General features: G+C 48.6%; 1 long non-coding RNA gene across 1 annotated transcript in view; it reads left to right on the forward strand.

The window, feature by feature from the left end:
* The first annotated feature begins 1,348 nt into the window (after window positions 1-1,348).
* LOC131381756 (uncharacterized) overlaps window positions 1,349-23,004 on the forward strand; it is a 97,354-nt gene continuing 75,698 nt past the window's right edge. Inside the window, exon 1 of the long non-coding RNA XR_009210683.1 lies at window positions 1,349-1,491. This is a non-coding gene — a long non-coding RNA (uncharacterized LOC131381756). The remainder of the gene's footprint in view (window positions 1,492-23,004) is intronic.

Consider the following 23,004-nt stretch of genomic DNA (forward strand, 5'->3'; position numbering starts at 1 on the left):
GGCTGTGGGCCAGCTCCATGTGTCTGATTCTGGAACCCAGGCAGAAGGGGCTGCTTCCTCGTGGAACTCTCCTATTCTCAGAGCAGAGGGCAGAAGCTGGTGGATGCAAGTTTCCATTTGGACCTGGCATGTATCATGTCTGCTAATAGAAAATAACATAGTGGATGCCCACCTGCCCACTCCTGGTCCTTCTCTTAAGAAAAGTAACCAAAAAGCAAAGAAGCCCTGGGCCCTGTGGATGTAAACATATCCACAGAACACATTCCCTGCACCTTACTTCGGGGGACCACAGGCTTACAACATAAACCTAGGTTTGCAAAGTAGATCCTTGAAGGATTTTGCAAACTTCAGGTTTCAAACAAACAAACAAACTTGGAAAGAAAGGTTCTGAGACCTTGCTGGAAAGTGACCCCACCATGCCACCCTATAAAGGTTTCTTTCTTTCTTTTTTTTTTTCCTTTTCATTTTTTTTGAGACCGAGTCTCGCTCTGTCACCCAGGCTGGAGTGCAGTGGCACGATCTCGATCACTGCAACCTCTGCCTCCTGGATTCAAGTGGTTCTCCTGCTTCAGCCCCGAGAGTAGCTGGGACTATAGGCACGTGCCACCATGCCCAACTAAGTTTTATATTTTTAGTAGAGACAGGGTTTCACCATGTTGGCCAGGCTGGTCTCAAACTCTCGATCTCAGGTGATCTGCCCACTTCAGCCTTCCAAAATGCTGGGATTACAGGCATAAGCCACTGTGCCCGACCTACAAAGATTTCTTTTCCTCCCTCCACATTAGATCCAGAGTATTGAGGCAGGGGTCCTGACTGTCTCCTCTAGCTCCTCCAGTGCCAGTGCTCACAGCTGCCTGCCTGCAGAGTTGAGGGAGGGGAGGGGAGACAGGGAAGGCGATAGCTCCTAGGGCCACACTGTGACTACTGAAATATGAGCCCAGGGGCCAAGGCAGTTTAGGGGAGGGGTTTCACCTCCTAAGAGGGTGTGCAGGTCTCTCTTTGGAAAGACTCCCGGGTGCTAATGAGGAGCCAGGAATTTCCTAATACTCTGGTGGTGTCACTTCTCCTCCTCCTCTTGGGGTCCCCCTATTTGGCAAGGCAGAGGCTCCCTCAAGCCTGTGGTGCTCACGTAGCTTCAACCCTAGAGAGGAGAAAGCTGTCTTCACTGCTCCGTCGCCCCAACCTGGGGCCCTCTTCACCACGCACGTCACCTGCAGGGCCACGAGGCCGGGATTCCCGCTTCCCTGCACCCACCAATGCCCGAGAGGCAGCAAGGTCACGCCCCCTCTCCGTCCCGCCCCCGTCCTTTTATTTCCCTGGCCCCGCCCCCTCTCTGGCCTCTCGAGTTCTGTCCCCCGCCTGTGGACCACGACCCGCCACGCCCCCAACTGTGGGCCACGCCCCATCCAGTGGCCCCGTCCAGACCCCGCCCACCTCAGGCCGTACGTAGTCAAGGCCCCGCCAAGTGCTTCCGCCCCTCTGCTGGTCCAGGTACGTGTGGCAAAGTGTGGGGTCGCCGCGCCCCCGCCCCCCCAGGGACCAAGCGTCCTCTTTTGCCTTGTCTTTTAATTCGGGTCGTCGTCTTTTCTCTGCATTTGTTTGTTTCCAGAATTAATGAGACTAAAATTATTTTTGAGATTTTGTTTTAGGGGTAGAGACTTCCCTTTAGGTAGTAGGGGGTGCCTCGCGGGAAGGCTGGCGCTCCTTGATTTGATAAGTGATTTCTTCAGGGTTGCCAGGCTGAGCCGGCTCTCGGGAGGAGCGCTTCTGCAGGGATTACAGCTGGCAAACATTTACTGTTTATCTGCAAGCCTCAGGGCCTGCGGGAGGAGGATGAGCGTCTGTCTAATGCAAAGGAGGAATAATGATGGCAATAACAGCTCGCCTCGGGCTAATTTTATTTATTTATTTATTTATTTATTTATTTATTTATTTATTTATTTATTTATTTTTTGAGACGGAGTTTCGCTCTTGTTCCCCAGGTTGGAGTGCAGTGGCGCGCTCTCAGTTCACTACAACCTCCGCCTCCCGGGTTCAAGCGATTCTCCTGCCTCAGCCTGCCAAGTAGCTGGGATTACAGGCATGTGCCACCACGCCCAGCTAATTTTTGTATTTTTAGTACAGACGGGGTTTCACCATGTTGGTCAGGCTGGTCTGGACCTCCTGACCTGAAAAGATCCGCCCACCTCGGCCTCCCAAAGTGCTAAGATTACAGGCGTGAGCCACCAAGGCCTCGGGCTAATTTACAAAGCATGTTCACCGCCACCGTCTCATTTGATCCTTTTTTTTTTAAGCATTTTTTTTCTGTCCCCATTTTAAAGACTGCGAAGCTGAGGCCCAGGGAGGCGAGTTGGAGCTAGATCTGCCTCATTTCAGATCTGTCTTGTCAGATAAACATATTTAAAACTAGCAAGTACAGAGAAAATGAATGTTGAGTAAATAATTTTAATGAATATATCCTATTATGTTCCAATGAGGGGCTTTTTAAACTTTGATTTTATTTTTGTAACAGAAGCTGTTATTTCCACGTCTTCTTAAAGGGACTTTACTATCCCGTATGTTTAAAGCACAATTGAAAGAGAACAAGGCCAGGTGCTGTGGCTCATGCCTGTTATCCCAGCACTTTGGGAGGCAGGAGCCCAGGAGTTTGAGACCAGCTTGGGCAACATAGTGGGGCCCCATCTCTACAAAAGTAAAAAATTAGCTGGGTGTGGTGGCACGTGTCTGCAATCCCAGCTACTCAGGAGACTGAGGCAGGAGAATCACGTAACCCGGGAGGCAGAGGTTGCAGTGAGCCGAGATGGCGCCACTGCACTCCAGCCTGGGTGACAGAGGGAGAACCTGTCTGTGGAAGAAAAAAAAAAAAAAAGAGAGAGAGAGAGTGAGCGAGAGAGAACACATCAGATTTGAATAATTATATAATTAAGTTACCACAGAGCACAGACTGGTACGCTGACTTGTAGCTCGTGCAGACACATCTTACCTGGTCCTTTGGCGGAGAAGGGGCAAGATGGCTGGCCCCAACAGGGAGTTGAGGCTGGGCTGAAACCACAGGAAGGATGGAGACACAGAGGGAAGGGTGCCTGAGACCCTCGCTGCTGTCTCTGTGGTTAAGCATTTACTCCAAGCCCAGCACGTTGGCTGCACCCAGGAGCAGCTGCGGGGGCTCTGGGTCAGGCTCACCAGACCCTCATCTGCTGAGAGGAGCCTCCTGTCAACCCCAGCCTCCTGGCTGGACCAGCCATGGGCAGACTGCTCCGGTCTCCAGGTTTCTTTTGCATGAAAAGCTGTGCTCAATAATCCTATCAAAGCTGTCAGCCGACCAAGCCCAGAGACCAGCTGTCTCAAGGTAACAGTAAACCAGATGAAGGATGCCTTTCTCCGATTTGGTTGACATGCTTTATGTGTGATTACTCTTACGACAACAGCAGGTATATAAAAAGGCTCAGTTACAGTTTCGTGGAAATAATAAAATAACTCGGAGGGACTCGTTTGCCAAGGAGCCTGAAGATGAATGCCTGGCCATAAAAGTGGGCTCTCTTCATATTTCATAAAGCTGTGGTTCAGCTGTCTGGCAGGTTGAGGAATGAAGTTGGGATTATTTTAGGAACGTTTTATGTTGCATCCAGAAGTATCCAGTTTATTGTATAAACAGCACTCAGACTTGAATGAAGGCAACAAGCATGATTGTTTTCTCCCTTCAGAAATCCTTTTGGGAGATAACAGTTTTAGGGCTAATTGAGTATAACGTCAAATAATTATCAGCTATTGCTATACAGGAAGGAAATCCCTCTTCCATCTCTGTAGTGTGTGCCATGCATTGGGCTACTTGGGGTTGAGGAATTATTGTCTCAGTGTTACAAATGGGGAAACTGAGGCTCAGAGTGGCAGCGTGACTTGTGCAAGGCCTCAAAACAGAAAAGAAACAGGGCCAGGCGAGGTGGCTCACACCTATAATCCCAGCACTTTGGGAGGCTGAGGCAGGAGGATTGCTTGAGCTCAGGAGTTCAAGACCATCCTGGGAACATAGTGAGAACCCCGTCTCTACAAAAAATACAAAAAATTAGCCGAACATGGTGGCACGCGCCTGTAGTCCCAGCGACTTGGGAGGTTAAGGTGGGAGGATCACTTGAGCCCGGGAGGTGAAGGCTGCAGTAAGCTGTGAAGCTGTGATTGCGCCACTGCACTCCAGCCTGGGTGATGGAGTGAGACCCTGTCTCTTAAAAAAAAAGAAAAGAAAAGAAACAGACTGGGAATCAACCAAAGGACCAGGCAAGAATACTGTACACGAGACTGTCTGTATACTGTAGACTTCATTATCTAGTTTAAAACAGATTCATTCTCTTTAAATTGTGCTTTAAACATATGGAATAGTTAAGTCCCTTTAAGAAGACTTGGAAAGAAAGGCTTCTGTTACAAAAATAAAATCAGAATTAAAAAGAAAAACCCTCATTAGAACATAATAGGATCTATTCATTAAAATTATTTACTCAACATTAATTTTCTCTGCACTTGCTAATTTTAAATATTTTTAAATATTTCATAAGACAGATCTGGAATTATTCATTTATTATGGTAACACCTCAGTGTTTAATGTATTTTCCACACTTTTCTAAAGTGAAGTCTCACTTTGGTGTCGTTTTTTCTTTTCCTTTCTTTTCTATCTAAAATTAGAAGTTGGGTTAAAAGACGTGGAAATTCAGGGTCAGTGGGGAGGTGAAGCTCTCCTCAAAATGTTTTATTTTAATTCCTTGAGTTGACTTTTTTTTTTCCAATTTGATTCAGGTATAATTGTAGTATGTTACACCACACATATTTAAAATATACAATTTGGGCTGGGCGTGGTGGCTCACGCCTGCAATCCCAGCACTCTGGGTGGCCGAGGCAGGCAGATCACCTGAGGTCAGGAGTTCCAGACCAGCCTGGCCAACATGGTGAAACCCTGTCTCTACTAAAAATACAAAAAAATTAGGCAGGAGTGGTTGGTGGGGGGTAGGGGGGGTGGTGCGCCTGTAATCCCAGCTACTTGGGAGGCTGAGGCAGGAGAATCTCTTGAACCTGGGAGGTGGAGGTTGCAGTGAGCTGAGATCTCGCCATTGCACTCCAGCCTGGGCAACAAGAACAAAACTCCATCTCAAAAAAAAAAAGTATACAATTTGATCAGTTTAAAAATATTTAGTAACTCATATAGAGAGTCACGTGTTGTTTAATGACAAGGATACTTTCTGAGAAATGCACTGTGAGGCGATTTCATGGTTGCGTGAAATCATAGAGTGTATTGATACAAACCTAGATGGTGTGGTCTACTACACATTTAGGCTGGATGATGTAGCCTATTGCTCCTACGCTACAAACCTGCACAGCATGTGACTGTGCATTGCAGGCAATTGCAACACAATGGTAAGTATTCGTGTATCTAAATATATTGGCTTGGCGTGGTGGCTCATGCCTGCAATCCCAACACTTCGGGATGCCTAGGCGGGTGGATGACTTGAAGTCAGGCATTTGAGACCGGCCTGGCCAACATGGTGAAACCCCGACTCTACTAAAAAAATATAAAATTAGCTGGGTGTGGTGGTTTGTGCCTGGAGTCCCAGCTACTCAGGAGGCTGAGGCAGGAGAATTCCTTGAACCTGGGAGGCGGAGGCTGCAGTGAACTGAGATCACGCCCCTGCACTCCAGTCTGGGCGACAGAGTGAGACTCCGTCTTAAAAACAAAACAAAACAAAAATATAGGCCAAGTGTGGTGGCTCACGCCTGTAATCCCAGCACTTTGGGAGGCCTAGGCGGGTGGATCACCTGAGGTCAGGAGTTCGAGGCCAGCCTAGGCAACATGGCAAAACTCCATTTCTATAAAAAATACAAAAAATTAGCTGAGCATGGCGGTGCTTGTAGTCCCAGCTACCTGGGAGGTTGAGGTGAGAGGATTGCCCGAGCTGGAGAGGTTGAGGCTGCACTGAGCTGAGATCATACCACTGCACTCCAACCTGGGCAACAGAGTGAGACCCTGTCAAAGAAAAGAAAGAGAGTGGGGAAGAAAGAAGGAAAGAAATAAAGAGAGAGAAGGAAGGAAAGAAATAAAGAGAGAGAAGGAAGGAAAGAAAAAGAAAGAAGGAAAGAAAGAAAAGACAGGAAGGAGGGAGAGAAAGGGAGGGAGGGAGAAAGGAAGGAAGGGAGGGAGGGAGGAAGAGAAGGAGGGAGGCATTTATTTGTAGCGTGCCAAGCAAGAAGGACCAGGTAGCAAAATGCTCGAATCCTGGCTCACCCATGGCTTGCAGCAAAAGTTTTTAAAGGCAGAGATACATTTCAGAAAAGCAGAAGCTACAGGCAAAATTGTGAACGAATACACACAGGTTACACATTGGTTTAGGCCTGAAAGGGTGAGATATCTTGAAGCGAGGGCTTACTGGTCATAGGTAGACTCAACGATTTTCTGATCTGCAATTAGTTAAGGCAGAGAAGCTTTGTTTAAAACTTTGGGGTTAGCAGAGAAAAATGTTAACTGTGGGTTGTGATGCCCTCCAAGCCCCTCAGAAAGAAATGTAGACCAAAGAATGGTGCTCAGAATTGTCTTCAGTTCCCCCTTATCTCAGGCCTTCAGTGGAGGTCCAGGTTTCTGAAACACAGCTCAGGGACATATGGTAAGATGTTATCTTTAGTTTCTATAGGGAAAGCAAACATCTCTGGAACTCTTACTTTCTTGGTTTATTGTTTTAGGGTACTATTACTTTCTTTTTTTCTTTTTCTTTTTTTTTTTGAGATAGAGTTTTGCTCTTGTTGCCCAGGCTGGAGTGCAATGGCACGATCTTGGCTCACTGCAACCTCCGCCTCCTGGGTTCAAGCAATTCTCCTGCTTCAGCCTCCTGGGTAGCTGGGATTACAGGCACCCACCACCACGCCTGGCTAATTTTTGTATTTTTAATAGAGATGGGGTTTCACCATGTTGGCTAGGCTGGTCTCAAACTCCTGATCTCAGGTGCTTCCTAAAGTGCTGGGATTATAGGTGTGAGCCACTATGCGGGCCCTACTGCTACCTTTTGTTTTAACAATTGACTTATTTACTTCTGGGGCTAGCTAGATGCCTGCAATTTCCCTTGAAAGAACCAGAATTTTCCTAATTTCCATGCTGTGAGGTCCACGGGCCCCTAAAAAAGAGGTCCCTGCTCCATCTCACTTCTCAGCTGGCAGACAGCCTCTTGCCTCTCTGTGGGGATTCAAGATGTTGGCCCATCCTCCACTGTCCCCAGGTAGTCAATGACCTTGGTGGTCAGGATGGACTCTTAGGATCAGGGGGGTGTGTTTGGAGCTTTCTTGACCCCGGGAAAGCTGCAGGATGACACCTTGAATTTTCTCTGGAGTGCCGTGGGAACTGGCAGTTGCATTTAGCACTCGTTTGTCCTCTCTGCGTGCTAAGTGATTGGTGACACATGGAGGCACTGATTGTTTCTGAAGGGCTCTTTTACGAGATCTCCAATAAAGTTCTAAGCAGATCATGCCTGTTCACGGAAAGATAACACCGGTGTGAGGCCCAGGAGTTTCTCAGAAGAAATTGTAGCTGGATGAGCATTTAAGGAAGGAGATGAAGTCAGCGTTTGGAGACAATGAATTAGATGGCTGGATATGTCACCGTAATCATGAATAATAAATGAGCAGGAAGAGGCTATAATTCACAGAGTGGGAGAGGAGACTAGAAACTTGTAGTGCCTGGGGAAAGGGCGTCTCAGACATGCCTTGGACTTGTGAAAAGAAACCGTCTTGAAGAAACGCTTTTCCAAAAAAATGCCAATTATCGGGAAGAGTGTCCCTGTTTCCGAGAGACAAAGGATTTATGGCTGTAACAGAAACTCTCTCCATGCAACTCCACCCTCCTCTGTCCCTCCCCTTGTACCCTGCAAGATCTTGCCAGCCATAATTAGGGCTGTTTTGGGGACAGGCCATTGCCCCACCTTCTCAAAGGGAGGTAGGAGGTGGGACTTGACTCCAGAGGTGGGGCTTGGACACCGGACCAAACTGAGGACTAGTTAAAACAGGGCCGGGGGCCGGGTGCTGTGGCTCATGCCTGTAATCCCAGCGCTTTGGGAGGCCAAGGCGAGTGGATCACTAGAGGTCAGGAGTTTGAGACCAGCCTGGCCAACATGATGAAACCCCGGCTCTACTAGAAATACAAAAATTAGCTGGGCATGGTGGCCCGCACCTGTAATCCCAGCTACTTGGGAGGCTGAGGTGGAAGAATCGCCTGAACCCGGGAGGCAGAGGTTGCAGTGAACCGAGATCTCACCACTGCACTCCAGGCTGGGTGACAGAGTGAGACGCCATCTCAAACAAACAAAAACAAACAAACAAAAAAACCAAAACAAAAAACAGGGACAGGGTAGAAGCAGCTTTCCATAAGACACACCCCCCAGTGCGTCATGTCAGTTTACCACTGCCATGGTAACACCTGGGCATTTCTGCCCCTTTGCATGACAATGACTCGATGACCCAAAAGTTACTACCCCTTCTCTAGAAACTTCTTTATAGGCCGGCGCAGTACACACCTGTAATCCCAGCACTTTGGGAGGCCAAAGCAGGTGGATCACCTGAGGTCAGAATTTTGAGACCAGCCTGGCCAACCTGGTGAAACCCCATCTCTACCAAAAAATACAAAAATTAGCCGGATGTGGTGGCACAAGCCTGTAGTCCAAGCTACTCAGGAGGCTGAGGTGGGAGGATTGCTTGAACCTGGCAGGCAGAGGTTGCAGTGAGCTGAGATTGTGCCACTGCACTCCAGCGTGGGCAACAGAGTGAGACCCTGTCTCAAAAACAAAAAAAAAAAAAAAAAGAAATTTTTTCATAAGCCACTTCCTTAATCTATATGTAATTAAAAGTAGGTGTGAATGTGACTGCAAAGCTGCCCTGAGCTGCTGCTCTCTGCCTATGGGACAGTGCGGCTCACAGGAGCAGTTATGGGGCTGTAACCCTGCAGCCTCAGTAAAGCTGTTTTCTTCTACCCTACCACTGGCTTGCCCTTGAATTCTCCTTTTTTTTTTTAAAGTACAATTTCCATTTTATTTTTCTCCAGATAATAGTCTGTCTTCAGTCTTGAAGGACTCAGTTCCTTATATGGGCTTTGGTGGGGTCATGGGGCAGCACCCCCAGGTCTAAATCGGGCTGGGGGTGTTTGGTCCTTGTGGGCTTCACGAGATGGATTCCTGACTACTTTGCTGTGAATGGCACAACCCCCACAGGAATGCAGCTTCAGATACAGCTTGGGAAGCACACAGGCATCGAGGACGCTCGCTTCAGAAATGTCCCTGACTGCTGTGGCCTCCGCTGTGTTTCGAATGACGAATGACATATTTCTTTCCTTTTTTTTTTTTTTTTTTTGAGGTGGAGTCTTGCTCTGTCACCCAGGCTGGACTGCAGTGGCACGATCTCGGCTCACTGCAACCTCCGCCTCTCGGGTTCAAGTGATTCTCCTGCCTCAGCCTCCCGAGTAGCTGGGATGAGAGGTGCCTGCCACCATGCCCCGCTAATTTTTGTATTTTTTAGTAGAGATGGGGTTTCACCATGTTGGTCAGGCTGGTCTTGAACTCCTGACCTCAGGTGATCCACCCGCCTCGGCCTTCCAAAGTGTTGGGATTACAGGCATGAGCCACCATGCCTGGCCCGAATGACGAATTTCCTAATGGCCTTGTCCTTGGGCACGTGTCGGGCACAGTTCGTGCAGTGAATAGACTGCACGTGGTCACGGCCCTTTGGGGCATAATCGTTGTTCCTTCTTTTTTTTTGTCATCTTGGAGGCCTGGACTGGAGAGAGTTGACCTTGAATTCTTTCCTGTGTGAAGCCAAGAATCCTCGCAGGCTGAGTCCCAACTTGGGGCTCGCCTGCCCTGCATCCAATGTGTGTCCTTCTAAACCTCATCCCTGCAGACAGGGATCAGGCCCTGTGATTCACAGGTGTAACAGGCCATTGCAAGGGGGAGAAGAGCTCTCAGCTGGAAAAAGGGTTTAATGAGTTTCACAAGCATAGGGAATCTGCTGTTTTGTTAGGGTCCAAGGGTTGCCACCTCAACATCTATTTAGAGCACCCCCTGGAAAAGACAAGAGTCAGCAATAAATGGGCCTTAGGTCTGTGGATCGATGCTGACCTTTAATCACTTATTCATGGTCTCCTGGGAAGCCGTGAGCAGCACAGCCTGTGTGAGAAGGTGCCAAGGGGGCCGTCTGCAACCTTGCCTGTCTTCTGGACCATTCCTACCCACAAAACAGTGTCTCCCATTTTATTATTATATTATTTTATTTATTTTGAGACAGGGCCTCACTCTGTCACTCAGGCTGGAGTACAATGGTGCAATCTGAGCTCACTGCAGCCTCAACCTCCTGGGTTCAAAGTGATCTTCCAGCCTCAGCCTCCTGAGTAGTTGGGAGTACAGGTGCACACCACCATGTCTGGCTATTTTCTTTATTTTTTGTAGAGACGGGGGTTTTGCCATGTTGTCCAGGCTGGTCTCGAACTCCTGAGCTCAAGGGATCCTCCTGCCTTTGCCTCCCAAAGTTCTGGGATTACAGGTATGTGCCTGGCCCCATTTTGTTTCTTAATTATTTTTATTTCTTTAGAGACAGGGTCTCCCTCTGTCACCCAGGCTTGCGTGCAGTGGTGTGATTATAGCTCACTGCAGCCTCAAACTCCTGGGCTCAAGTGACCCTCCCACTTCAGCCTCCTGAGTAGCTGGGACTACAGGCGTGTGCCACCATGTAAGACTAATTTTTGAAATGTTTTGTAGAGCTGGGGGTTTCGCCATTTTGCTCAGGTTGGTTTCGAACTCCTGGCCTAAAGTGAACCTCCCACCTTGGCCTCCCAAAGTGCTGGGATTCCAGGCATGAGCCACTGTGCCTGGCTCCATTTAAAATAATCCTGTCTTGACCTCCCAACTGGGCCCCATTTCTGGAATCTCTGTTGGTGTAGGGTTTCTCAGCCAGCTCTCTGCACTTGCTGAACCCATTCCTTCCCTTGCGTGTTTGCTCCCCGACACCCTGTCTCTGCCGAAATTACCCACAACCAAGTCACCACTGAGCTCTGGGTTAGTAGACCCAATGGGTCTATATTAGCCAGGGTTCTCTAGGACAGAACTAATAGGATATATAAGTTAATTCTCCTTAACTCAAACGATCACAAGGTCCCACAATAGGCCATCTGCAAGCTGAAGAGCAAGGAAGTCAGTTAGAGTCCCAAAGCTGAAGAACTTGGAGTCTTTTTTTTTTTTGAAACGGAATTTTGCTCTTTTGCCCAGGCTGGAGCGCAATGGTGCCATCTGGGCTCACTCCGCCCTCCAGGTTCATGCGATTCTCTTGCCTCAGCCTCCCGAGTAGCTGGGATTATAGGTGCCTGCCACCATGCCCGGCTAATTTTTGTATCTTTAGTAGAGACAGGGTTTTGCCATGTTGGCCAGGCTGGTCTCGAACTCCTGACCTCAGATGATCCACCCGCCTCAACCTCCCAAAGTGCTGGGATTACAGGCGTGAGCCACCACGCCCACCCCTGCTTCTTTTCTTTCTCGGCTTCTATGACCTGGCCTTCCGCTACCTTTGTGATCTTGTGCCTGGGTCTTAATTTATAAAGGTGACTGAGGGTGATGACACAGAGGAGTCAATGGTATTGAAGGAAAAGTTTAATGTTGGTCAGGCACGGTGGCACATGCCTGTAATCCCAGCACTTTGGAAGGCCGAGATGGGAGGACCGCTTGGAGCCAGGAGTTCAAGGCCAGCCTGGGCAATATGGGGAGACCTCATCTCTACAAAAAATTAAAAAATTAGCCAGGCATGTTGGTGCACACCTGTAGTCTCAGCTCTCGGGAGGCTGAGGTGGGAGGATCACTGGAGCCCAGCAGGTCGAGGCTCCAGTGAGCTGTGATGGCGCCCCTGCACTTCAGCTCTGGGTGAAAGAGTGAGACCCTGTCTCTAAAAAATAAACAAGAAAAAGCTTCATGTTATTCCCAGTTTCCCTGGAAGTGAGAGGCATGACACCCAGGCAGGCCTGCATAGGGGAAACACCCATGTGGGTCAGGAGGTAGAGGATTGTGGGGACAGCCCAGTCAGCGACCTTCCTTGCGTTTCCTGTGGGGAAGGCAGTGAAGGGTGGTAGAAACAGCTTAGGACCAGCTAGCTTGAATAAAGCCGGTGGGTTCTTGGTTATAGGAATGGTCCCTGGTTGCCTGGTACCTGGCTCTGGGTGATTTAGGGCAGGGAAAGTACTGTCTTGGTGCATGACAATCACAGGAGGTGGTTGGGAATATGGATTTGGGATTGGTTGGAGGGTTTGTGTGTCAGAAAAATCAACATTCTTCTCTTAACCAGTCAACACTCAACACAGGTAGTGTCAGATCCCATAGGCTAAAAGCTCAGTCTCACAAGACCGCACCCCGCTGACCCCGCTTCAGATGCCAATCCCAAGCTCTAGGCTATTTTACTTGTGTTTCTGACTGGCCAGCTGTAAATCGGGGTTCCCACGACCCCCTCCTCATATTCCATCAATTTGCTAGGGTGGCTCACAGAACTCGGAGAAACTCTTTCCTTCCATTTACCTATTTATTATAAAGGATATTACCAAGGATACAACCAGATGAAGAGATACATAGGGTGAGGTTGGGAAGGGTCGCAGGTGCAGGAGCTTCTGTCTGCATGGAATTGGGGTGCTCCACTCTCCAGCTACATGGATGTGACCGTGAACTGGAAGCTCTCTGAACCTTGTAGTTCAGGGATTTTTTACGGGGATTTCATCACGTAGGCATGATGGATTATTTGCCCAATCTCCAGCCCCTCTCCCCTTCCAAGAGTAGCCTCATTAGAGCAAAACACATTCCTATCACCCAGGACTTTTTAAGGGTTTTAGGGGCTATGTGTCAGAAACTAGGGTCAAAGACTAAATATTAGAAGCAAAAATGTTCCTAGCACTTTCCTAGCTCAGGAAATTACAAGGGTTTTAGGAGCTCTGTGCTAGGAACTGTGGTAAGAGTTTAAGGCCGGGCACAGTGACTCACGCCTGTAATCCCAGCACTTTGGGAGGCCAAGGTGGGTGGATCACCTGAGGTCGGGAGTTCAAGACCAGCTTGACCAACATGGGGAAACCCTGTCTCTACTAAAAATACAAAATTAGCCAGGCGTGGTGGCACACCTGTAGTCCCAGCTACGCAGGAGACTGAGGCAGGAGAATCACTTGAACCCGGGAGGCGGAGGTTGCGGTGAGCTGAGATCATGCCACTGCACTCCAGCCTGGGCAACAAGAGCAAAACGCTGCCTCAAAATATAATAATAATAAATAAATCAAACATACTGTCTGGTCTCAGTGGCTCATGCCTGTAATCCCAGTGTTTTGGGAAGCTGAGGTGGGAGGATCACTTGAGACCAGGAGTTTGTGATCAGCCTGGGCAACATAGCAAGAGCCTGTCTCTAAAAAAAAAAAGAAAAAGAAAAAAGAAAAGAAACCAAGCATATATTTCTTATTATATCATACTATCACAGTTTGTAATATATTTTTATGTGCCAGCAAAAGCTAGATTGCAGGGGAGATGCAAACAGCATTGGCTGTTAGTTCAGCCCTAAGATGAATGGAGGCCAAATAGACAGAGCCTTTTTTTTTTTAGGTGGAGTCTTGCTCTGTCACCTAGGCTAGAGTGCAGTGGCGTGATCTCAGCTCACTGCAACCTCTGCCTCCCAGGTTCAAGCGATTCTCCTGCCTCAGCCTCCCAAGTAGCTGGGATTACAGGCTCCCGCCACCATGCCTGGCTAATTTTTGTATTTTTTGTAGAGACAAGGTTATACTATGTTGGCCAGGCTGATCTTGAACTCCTGACCTCAAGCGACCCACCTGCCTTGGCCTCCCAAAGTGTTGGGATTACAGGTGTGAGCCACCACTCGTGGCCATGCCCAGCTTTTAAAAAAATTTTAGTAGAGACAAGGACTCATGTGTTGCCCAGACTGGAGTGCAGTGGTGCAACTAGAGCTCACTGCAGCCTTGAACTCCTGAGCTTAAGCCATCCTCCCACCTTGACCTCCAAAGTGCTGGAGTTACAGGCGTGAGGTGTTGTGCCTGGCCTGACCTCTCTTCTGCATCCCTCCCTAAGTCTTTAAATGTTGCCTTGTCCTACAGCTGGGTCCTCTAGAGATCTCCAATGCCTAGGCTATGGACTGGTACCAGTTCATGGCCTGTTAGGAACCAGGCTGCACAGCAGGATGGGAACAGTGGGTGAGCAAGTGTTACCACCTGAGCTCTGCCTCCTGTCAGATCAGCGCAGCATGACATTCTCATAGAGCATGAACCTCACTGTGAACTGCACATGGAAGGGATCTAGGTCACGTGCTTCTTATGAAAATCTAATGCCTGATGATCTGAAGTGGAACAGCTTCATCCTGAAACCATCACCCACCCTTGCCAAACTGGTGTATGGAAAAATTGTCTTCCACAAAAGCAGTCCCTGGTGCCAAGAAGGTTGGGGATCACTGCTCTAGCTACTCTTCTTGGGGAAGGTCTCCTAGCACCCTGGATTTAAATACCATCCTATGCTGAGACTCCAGGACACTTGGTATCCTCCATAGGACCCCAGCTCTCCATGTGATCACACTGCCTCTGCCGCAGCCCAGCCACCCACAGGGACAGGCCACAGGGCTAGGGGCAGGAAACTCCTGGAAGGCAGGAGCCTGGGTCCTGATCCTGGGTCAGTCACATGCTGAGGTCTTGGCAGGTCCTTTTCCTTGTGAGGCCTCAGTTTCCCCATTTCTCCTTGGTTCATTTTTGAGTTCCAGGCTGCTATGCCAATTAAGAACTCAATTAAGGTCCAGCCACGGTGGCTTAGGCCTGTAATCCCAGCATTTTGGGAGGCTGAGGTGGGAGGATCGCTTGAGCCCAGGAGTTTGAGACAAGCATGGGCAACATAGCAAGATACCATCTCTACAAAAAAGTAAAAAATAAAAAAATTAGCCAGCTGTGGTGGCATGCACCTGTAGTCCTAGCTACTCAGGAGGCCGAGGCAGGAGGATCACTTGAGCCCAGGAGTTCAAGGCTGCTGTGAGCCATGATTGTGCCATTGCACTCCAGCCTGGGTGACAGAGCAAGACCCCATCTCTAAAATAATAATAACAATATTAATAATAATTCTCAAAACTGTAGGCAGCTTTGTTTAAATGCAACAGTTAGAACCCCAGGAGAGTTTGTGTAGAGAAGTGTCAAATGGGATGAGCTATGACACTAAACTGACCAGGTTTGAATCCTGGCTCTGGAACTTCTTAGCTGGGGCATTTTGAACCTGGTGCCTCAGTCCTGTCATCAACAAGAAGGGCAGGATTATGGCACCTCCCTGATGGAGTTGCCATAATGACCTGATGGTTTAATACATGTAGGGCTTGGAGCAGTGCCTGACACTTGGAAAGCACTCAATAAGTGCTAGTCATTAGCGTTAGCATTATAATACTTATAGTAATTACTGTTTTCCCTTCTGCTCCTTGTCCTGTGGTCTTTGTTCCTTTGAATGACTCCAGCATCCAGTGATGTCCCTAGGGTTGAGTGGTGAGAGCTGTTGTTAAACTTTCGGGAATTTTACCAGCTAGTGGATGTCACATTGGTAACTTGAAATAGGCTTTGGTGGGAGTGTTTACACAATAGGAATCAGCAGATGCTACAATCAGGTACTTACACCAGAGAGCTGGTTGTTGAACATTGACCAGCACACCCCTGCCATCATCCAACCATCCTATTACCTATGCCAGAGATAAGACATGGGAGGAAAGGTTGGGGTATGTATTGCCGCACTGCCTACCTGCCTGCCTGGCCATGGTTCTGACACTCTCCTCCTGACTGGCAGCCCGTCCTATCGCTAGGTTGTAACAGCTTTTTTTTTTTTTTTTTTTTTTTTTTTTGAATGATTTCACTCTTCTCCAGGCTGGATCAAGGATGACTTGGGTCACTGCAACTCTTCTTCTGCCTCAGCCTCCCAAGCAGCTGGGATTACAGGCATGCACCACCATGCCTGGCTAATTTTGTGTTTTTTAGTAGAGACAAGGTTTCTCCATGTTGGCCAAGCTGGTCTTGAACTCCCGACCTCAGGTGATCTGCCCACCTCTACCTCCCAAAGTGCTGGGATTACAGGCGTGAGCCACTGTGCCTGGCCTAATTTTTGTATTTTTAGAAGAGATGGGGTTTCACCATGTTGGTCAGGCTGGTCTCGAGCTCCTGACCTTGTGATCTGCCTGCCTTGGCCTCCCAAAGTGCTGGGATTACAGATGTGAGCCACCACGCCTGGCCAGTTGTAACAGCTTTTGACTGATGCTAAACCCTGGGTGTTCACTATCTATGAACTCCACTCACACCTCTGTATTCAGCCCTTTCCTCCCAGCTCCCTTCAGCTGGGCCCTCTGAGTGTGCGTTGTGTTTTTCATCAGGCTCACACCTCAGCTAGGCTGCCAGGTGCAGATTTCACTGGTGCCTGCCCATATCCCCTGCGACTTACCTTCTCAGTGCACACCGGCCTGATATCCAGCTGCCAGCAGCCACATCACCTTGCCCGAGGGCCTTCTCTGAAGCTATTCTACATCTAGGGCATTATTGCCTCCTAGAAGTCGTCCTCAGTGACTTCCAGGAATTAGTGGATAAATACATGAGCCTGCCCTCTTGGATGGGTAACTCTGAAGCACTTATGCCACATTCCAGAGAGTTCTGCAGTAGGCAAACCTTCATTGCCTACTGGGGTAACTGGCTTAACAACACTTTATTGGCCACCTTCCCTCCTGTATGACTTGGCTAGAGCTGCCATAGATTGGGTGGTTGAGCAGCAGCAATTTATTTTCTCACAGTTCTGCAGGCTGGATGTCCAGATTAAGGTGCCATCAGGGTTGGTTCCTGGTGAGGGCTCGCTTTCCGGCTTGCAGATGGCCGCCTGCTAGCTGCATCCTCCCATGGCCTCTCCTCTGGCTTTCGAGGAGAGAGAGAGAGAGATTCTGGTGTCTCTTCCTCTTATTATAAGGACATCAGACCTATGAGATTAGGGACTTACCCTTATAACCTCATTGAACTTTAATGACCTTCTTAAAAGCCCTGTCTCCAAATACAGTCTTATTGGTGGTTAGGGCTTCAATATATACATTTTGACAGGGACACCATTTACTCCAAAATACCTCCCTTGTTTCAGTGATTCCCCTGAAAGTGCTTCCTGGGATCACCTCCCAGGAAAACTTTAGGACCCTGAACCCTTGTCTTGGTTCTGCTCTAAGACAATGCTTCTCAGACTGTCCCTTCTAGACTGCAGGCTCGCTGACAACAGATGGGGGTCCTCCCACATGAAGGTCCTCCCACAAATGCTCCGCAATACAGGTGACAGGCCAGTGGGGTGAGCCCCAGCTCCTACCAAGGGGTCACAGCCTGGGGCAATCTCTGTCCTCCCATCTTTCAGCCTCTGCTGCATTCTGACCTCTTCATTAACCCCATCTGGGAGTTGCCCCCGCAAGGGCAGGGGAAGCCATCCAGGGGCTTTCATTATCTGGGTCTCAAATCTGGGGTCAGATTTAGCCAATGGGTAGGGTACAAGAAGGCCTTCTACGTCCCACCCTGGAGGGCAGAGGTCTGGGCCGTGGCTGGAACAAAGCCTGCCCTGGTGACCCCTCTCAGGCCCTGGCCCACCCCAGTCCTGCCCATGATGACAAAAGAGGGTATCCCTGTCTCTCAGGGGCCTAGGATCCTAGACACTGTGTCTGCTTTGAAGGGAAAGATGCCTCTGAGAGCGGTATGTGGCTTCACATTTATTATTGATGCAGGCTTCAGCAGCCCTTTCTTGGGCATTTCCATTCTGTATGTAAATTCCAATCCGATTTCAGAGCAACAGTGGCCCAGCACAGGCCTGTGAAAACTGTGGCTGCTTAGACAAGGCTGGACCAAGGGGGAGACATGTTCCTACCTGACCCCAAAGGACCTTGGTGTTTGGATTTTGGAGACTCAAATTACAATGCATCTGTGCCCTGTTTTGTTTTATTCTATTTGTTTAATTTTTTGAGATGGGGGTGGGGGTCTCAGTACATTGTCCAGGCCGGTCTCAAACTCCTGGGCTCAAGTGATCCTCCCTCCTTGGCCTCCCAAAGTGCTAGGATTACAGGTGTGAGCTAGTGCGCCCATCTTGTGCCCTATTTTATTTTGGGCTGGCTTTTGGGGAAGACTCTTTTTTGCCATCCAGGGTCACTTGTGGCTGGTGGGTGGGGAGGGAGGCTGATTGCAATAGGTACCTGCAAGCCCCTCCCCTCCCCTGGTGGTCTACCTGGATACAGGTCACCCTCTTGAGTTCTGGTGTTGAGGGGAAAATGTCACCCTGTGGTTTGTGAATAGTATGGGATGGGATGAAATGGGGGAGGGCTGAAGATACGTGCCCATCTGCCTGCCATGGACCATATGTGACTTTAAAAATTAAAATTAAATAAAGTATTTTATTATTTATTTATTTATTGAGATGTAGTATTGCTTTGACATCCAGGCTGGAGTGCAGTGGCACAATCTCGGCTTACTGCAACGTCTGCCTCCTGGGTTCAAGCGATTCTTGTGCCTCAGCCTCCCAAGTAGCTGGGATTATAAGGGCCTGCCACCACGCCTGGCTAATTTTTTTAAATTTTTGGTAGAGACAGGGTTTTGCCATGTTGGCCAGGTTTGTCTCAAACTCCTAACCTCAGGTGATCCGCCTGACTTGGCCTCCCAAAGTGCTGGGATTACAGGCGTGAGCCACTGCGCCCAGCCAAAATTAAATAAAATTTAAGAGGCAGTTCCTCAGTCACATTAGCCCTATTTCCAGTGCTTAGTAGCCACAGGTGGCTGCTGTATTGGACAGCACAAATATAGAACATTTCCATCCTTATAGAAAGTTCAAAATTAGCCAGGCATGGTGGTGCTTGCCTGTAGTCCCAGCTGCTCGGGAGGCTGAGGTGGGAAGATCGCTAGAGCGCAGGAGGTCAAGGCTGCAGTGAGCTGTGATTGCACCACTGCACTCCAGCCTGGGTGACAGAGTGAGACCCTGTCTCTAAACAAGAAAAGAAAGAAAGAAAAAAGAAGTTCCACTGGCCATGCTGGGCTAGTGCCTGCAGCCTTGCTTGGTTTGTATAGGTGAGCACCCGAAAGGTGGTTTTCAGCCTTCATGGAAAGGAAGGACTCCTTGGATCCTTGTTAAAAATGTAGCTACGTGGAGTGAGTGGCTCGTGGCTTGGACTCCAAGTGCCTATAGCCTTCTTATCTCCATTCTGTCCTGCCTTCTGCTGTGCTCCTGGCCTCAAAGGCTGGTCCTTCCTGGGTCACTAATGCTAGGCTGGCCCAAGGGTGGATCTGTCAGCCACTCTCAAACCCTAACTAGGGGAAGGGAATGGGAGTGGAAATGGGGTTCTGTGCTGCTGCCCTTCTGCAGAGCCTGTGTGGTTCACGGGTGATACTGCCCTGGCACTGTGTCCAGAGCAGAGCACGTGTGTCCTGGGAGAATGGCCAGAGGGTTTACAGGGAATCAGTATGTTAGACTGTTAGGGGCTAAACTGTGTCCCTTCAAAGCCCATCTGCTGAAGTCCCAATCGCCACAACCTCAGAGAATGACTGCATTTGGAGATACGGTCTAAAAAAAAAATGTAGCTACTTGGAGCCCACCCCTAGAGTTTCTCATTCCCTTGGTCTGCACTGGGCCCAGGAACTTCGATTCAAAAAACTTCCAAGGTGATTTAAAAAAACTTCTTATTTTGAGTTCACTTGAAACGTACAGAAAAGCTGTAAAAATGGTACAGAGAGTTCCCATATCCCCTCTCACCCAGCTTCGCCTCTAGCTGACGTCAAACATAACCACTGTGTAATGATCAGACCCAGAAAATTAACACACTGCAATGCTGTTAACTAAAAGACAGATTGTATTTGCATTGCATGATTTTCTATGCTAATGTTCATTTTCTGTTCCAGGATCCCTCCCAGACCACATGCATTTAGTGGTTATTTCTGTTGATTCCCTTCTAATCTGAGGTCCTCAGGAGAGTCTGATACGGTGTCTCAGGGATTTCATCTTGGGAGATGCTGAGGAACTGGGGCCCAGGATGGGCAAGGGCCAATGAGGAGAAGAGACAGAGGGAAGATGCAGGGAAGTGGCGTTTCAGAGCACAGGCTGCTGTGGTGTGTGTGAGTGTGTGTGTCGGTGTGCATGCACGTCTCTGTGCACATGTACGTGTGTCGGTATGGGGGTGCACACGTGTATCTGTGTGTGCATGCGTAGGTACAGGTATGTGTGCATGAGCATGTGTGTGCACACGTGTATCTGTGTGTGCATGCGTAGGTACATGTATGCGTGCATGAGCATGTGTGTGCACACGTGTGTCTCTGTGTGTGTACCTTCCTGTGTCTCTTGGTGTGCAAATACGTGTGCATGTGCAAAATTGGGAGGGTGATGGCTGTAGGGTGGGAGCAGGAGAAACTCCTAGAGAAAAATCCAGTATCTCTCCACTACTATGTATATATATATATATATATATAGAGAGAGAGAGAGAGAGAGAGAGAGACAGAGAGAGAGAGACTCACTCTGTCGCCCAGGCTGGAGTGCACTGGCATGATTGTGCCTTACTGCAACCTCCACCTTCCAGGTTCAAACAATTCTTGTGCCTCAGCCTCCCGAGTAGCTGGAATTACAAGCGTGTGCCACCATGCCCGGCTACTTTTTCTTTTTCCTTTTTAGTATTTTTAGTAGAGACTCTGTCTCTACAAAAAATAAGAAAATTAGCCAGCCATAGAGGGGCGTGCCTGTGGTCCTAGCTACTCAGGAGAGACTGAGGTGGGAGGATAGCTTGAGCCCAGGAGCTGGAGGCTGCATTAAGCTATGATCACATCATTGCACTCCAGCCTGGGCAACAAAGCAAGACCCTGTCTCTAAACAAACAAGAAAGAAGCAAAGGGCCGGATGTGGTGGCCCACACCTGTAATCCCAGCACTTTGGGAGGCCAAGATGGGTGGATCGCCTGAGGTCGGGAGTTCGAGACCAGCCTGACCAACACACATGCCCACCACCCAGCTTGAAATGAGAACACAGCCTGTTCATTTGACGTCCTGTGTGCCCCTCCCTCCCCCATCATAGTCTCCTGTATTCCCACAAAGTTGTTTTTGTTTTGTTTTGTTTGTTTGTTTTTGTAGAGGCAGGGTCTCACTATATTGCCCAGGCTGGTCTTGAACTCCTGGCCTCAAGAGATCCTCCCACCTCAGCCTCCCAAAGTGCTGGGATTACAGGTGTGATTTCCCCAGTGCAGCCTCCCAGCCCACTGCCCTGCACAATCCTCAGCCTCAGTGGATGGGTGTCTCTGACAGTCACAAGAGGAAAAAAAATAGGACTGTCAGTGTCTTTAATAATAGAAGAGATAAATCACTGTAATAAGACTGGAGACCATACAGGTTGCAGATCAGCTTTACAAATCACAGGCAGGAGCAGCAGCAGAACCTGGGGGGTCCCGTCCTGGGGAGCAGGATGTTGAAGGTCCATTGCAGCTTATCCAGCCAGCCACTATCAGCACGTCATTCTCGAGATTCGTGTATGCAATATTTGCTCCTCTGCCCCATTAAACAAATCTGAACCTGTTTTTGAGGGTAAGCCATAGAGGGACATAAGGACAGAAGTGACATTTATTTGCCTCACAAACAAAAGTGCCTCCTGTTTTGCAATGAGGCCATTTAGATATCTCTGGGCATGCATTTCATCATTGTCTGATTGCAAAAGTAATCCGTGTTTATTACAAAAGCTTTGGAAAATACAGAAAAGAATGAAGAGAAAATTAAAAGTCCCTATAATGTGGAGATGACTACTGTCAGCACTTCTATGCACATAAACATATTTTTAAAAAATGTGAATGAAAAACATTTATCATATATATTATGCATGTATCTGTGTATGTATGACGTATATGTGTAATATATGGATTTAGGGATACATATATTTGAGGAAAAGATTAAAGAGAAGCAGAGTTCAAGTGCGGTGGCTCACACCTGTAATCCAGCATTTTGGGAGGCCAAGGTAGGAGGATAGCTTGAGCTCAGGAGTTCGAGACCAGCCTGGGCAACATAGCGAGACACCATCTGTATATGCAAAACAAAAAGCAAGAAAACAAACAAACAAAAAACAAAAACAAAACAAAACCTAGCTGGGCATGGTGGCACATGTCTGTGGTCCCAGCTACTCGGGAGGCTGAGATGAGAAGATTGCTTAAGCTAGGGAGTTGGAGGCTGCAGTGAGCTATCATGGTGCCCCTGCACTCCAGCCTAAGTGACAGAGTGAGACCCTGTCTTTCCAAAAAAAGAAAAGAAAAAAGAAAACGAAAAGCGGAGGAATGATTGAACACAAATGAAGGATTGTGATTAACTTTGGGCAACATAGCGAGACTCTATCTTTAAAAAAAATTTAAAATTAGCTGGGCATGGTGGCACGCACCTGTGGTCCCAGCTACTTGGGAGGCTAAGGTAGGAGGATTGTTTGAGCTCGGAGTTCGAGGCTGCAGTGAGCTGTGATTGCACCACTGCACTCCAGCCTGGGTGATAGCAAAAGACCCTGTTTCTGAAAAAAAAAAAAAAAGCAACAGGTGAGCCTGGGACCTTCCAATGTGAACACATCGGGGAGAGGAGGAGGAACCAGCAGAGACTGAGAAGTGGCCTCCAGGGAGCTAGGAGGAGAACCAGGGGAGAGGGTAGGGTCCTGGAGGCCAAGAGAAGAAGTACCCAGAAGAGGGGTGCTGATGATGGGCTAGACACAATGAGGATGGAGAATCAATACTGGACTCAGCAGCTTGGGGACCCTGGCCACTGGGATGATGCCAGCTGTGGTGGATGGAGTAGGTTGACTAGTGGTCCCCCAAAAGATATATCCAGGGCCTAACCCACAGTACATATGAATATGACCTCATTTGGAAATAGGCTGTTTGCAGATGCAATTAAGTAAGGTCAGAATCTCAAGCTGGGTGCAGTGGCTCATGCCTGTAAAGCCAGCACTGTGGGAGGCCGAG

Source organism: Hylobates moloch, unplaced genomic scaffold (genome assembly GCF_009828535.3).
Source record: "Hylobates moloch isolate HMO894 unplaced genomic scaffold, HMol_V3 SCAFFOLD_1, whole genome shotgun sequence".
Classification (NCBI taxonomy): domain Eukaryota; kingdom Metazoa; phylum Chordata; class Mammalia; order Primates; family Hylobatidae; genus Hylobates; species Hylobates moloch.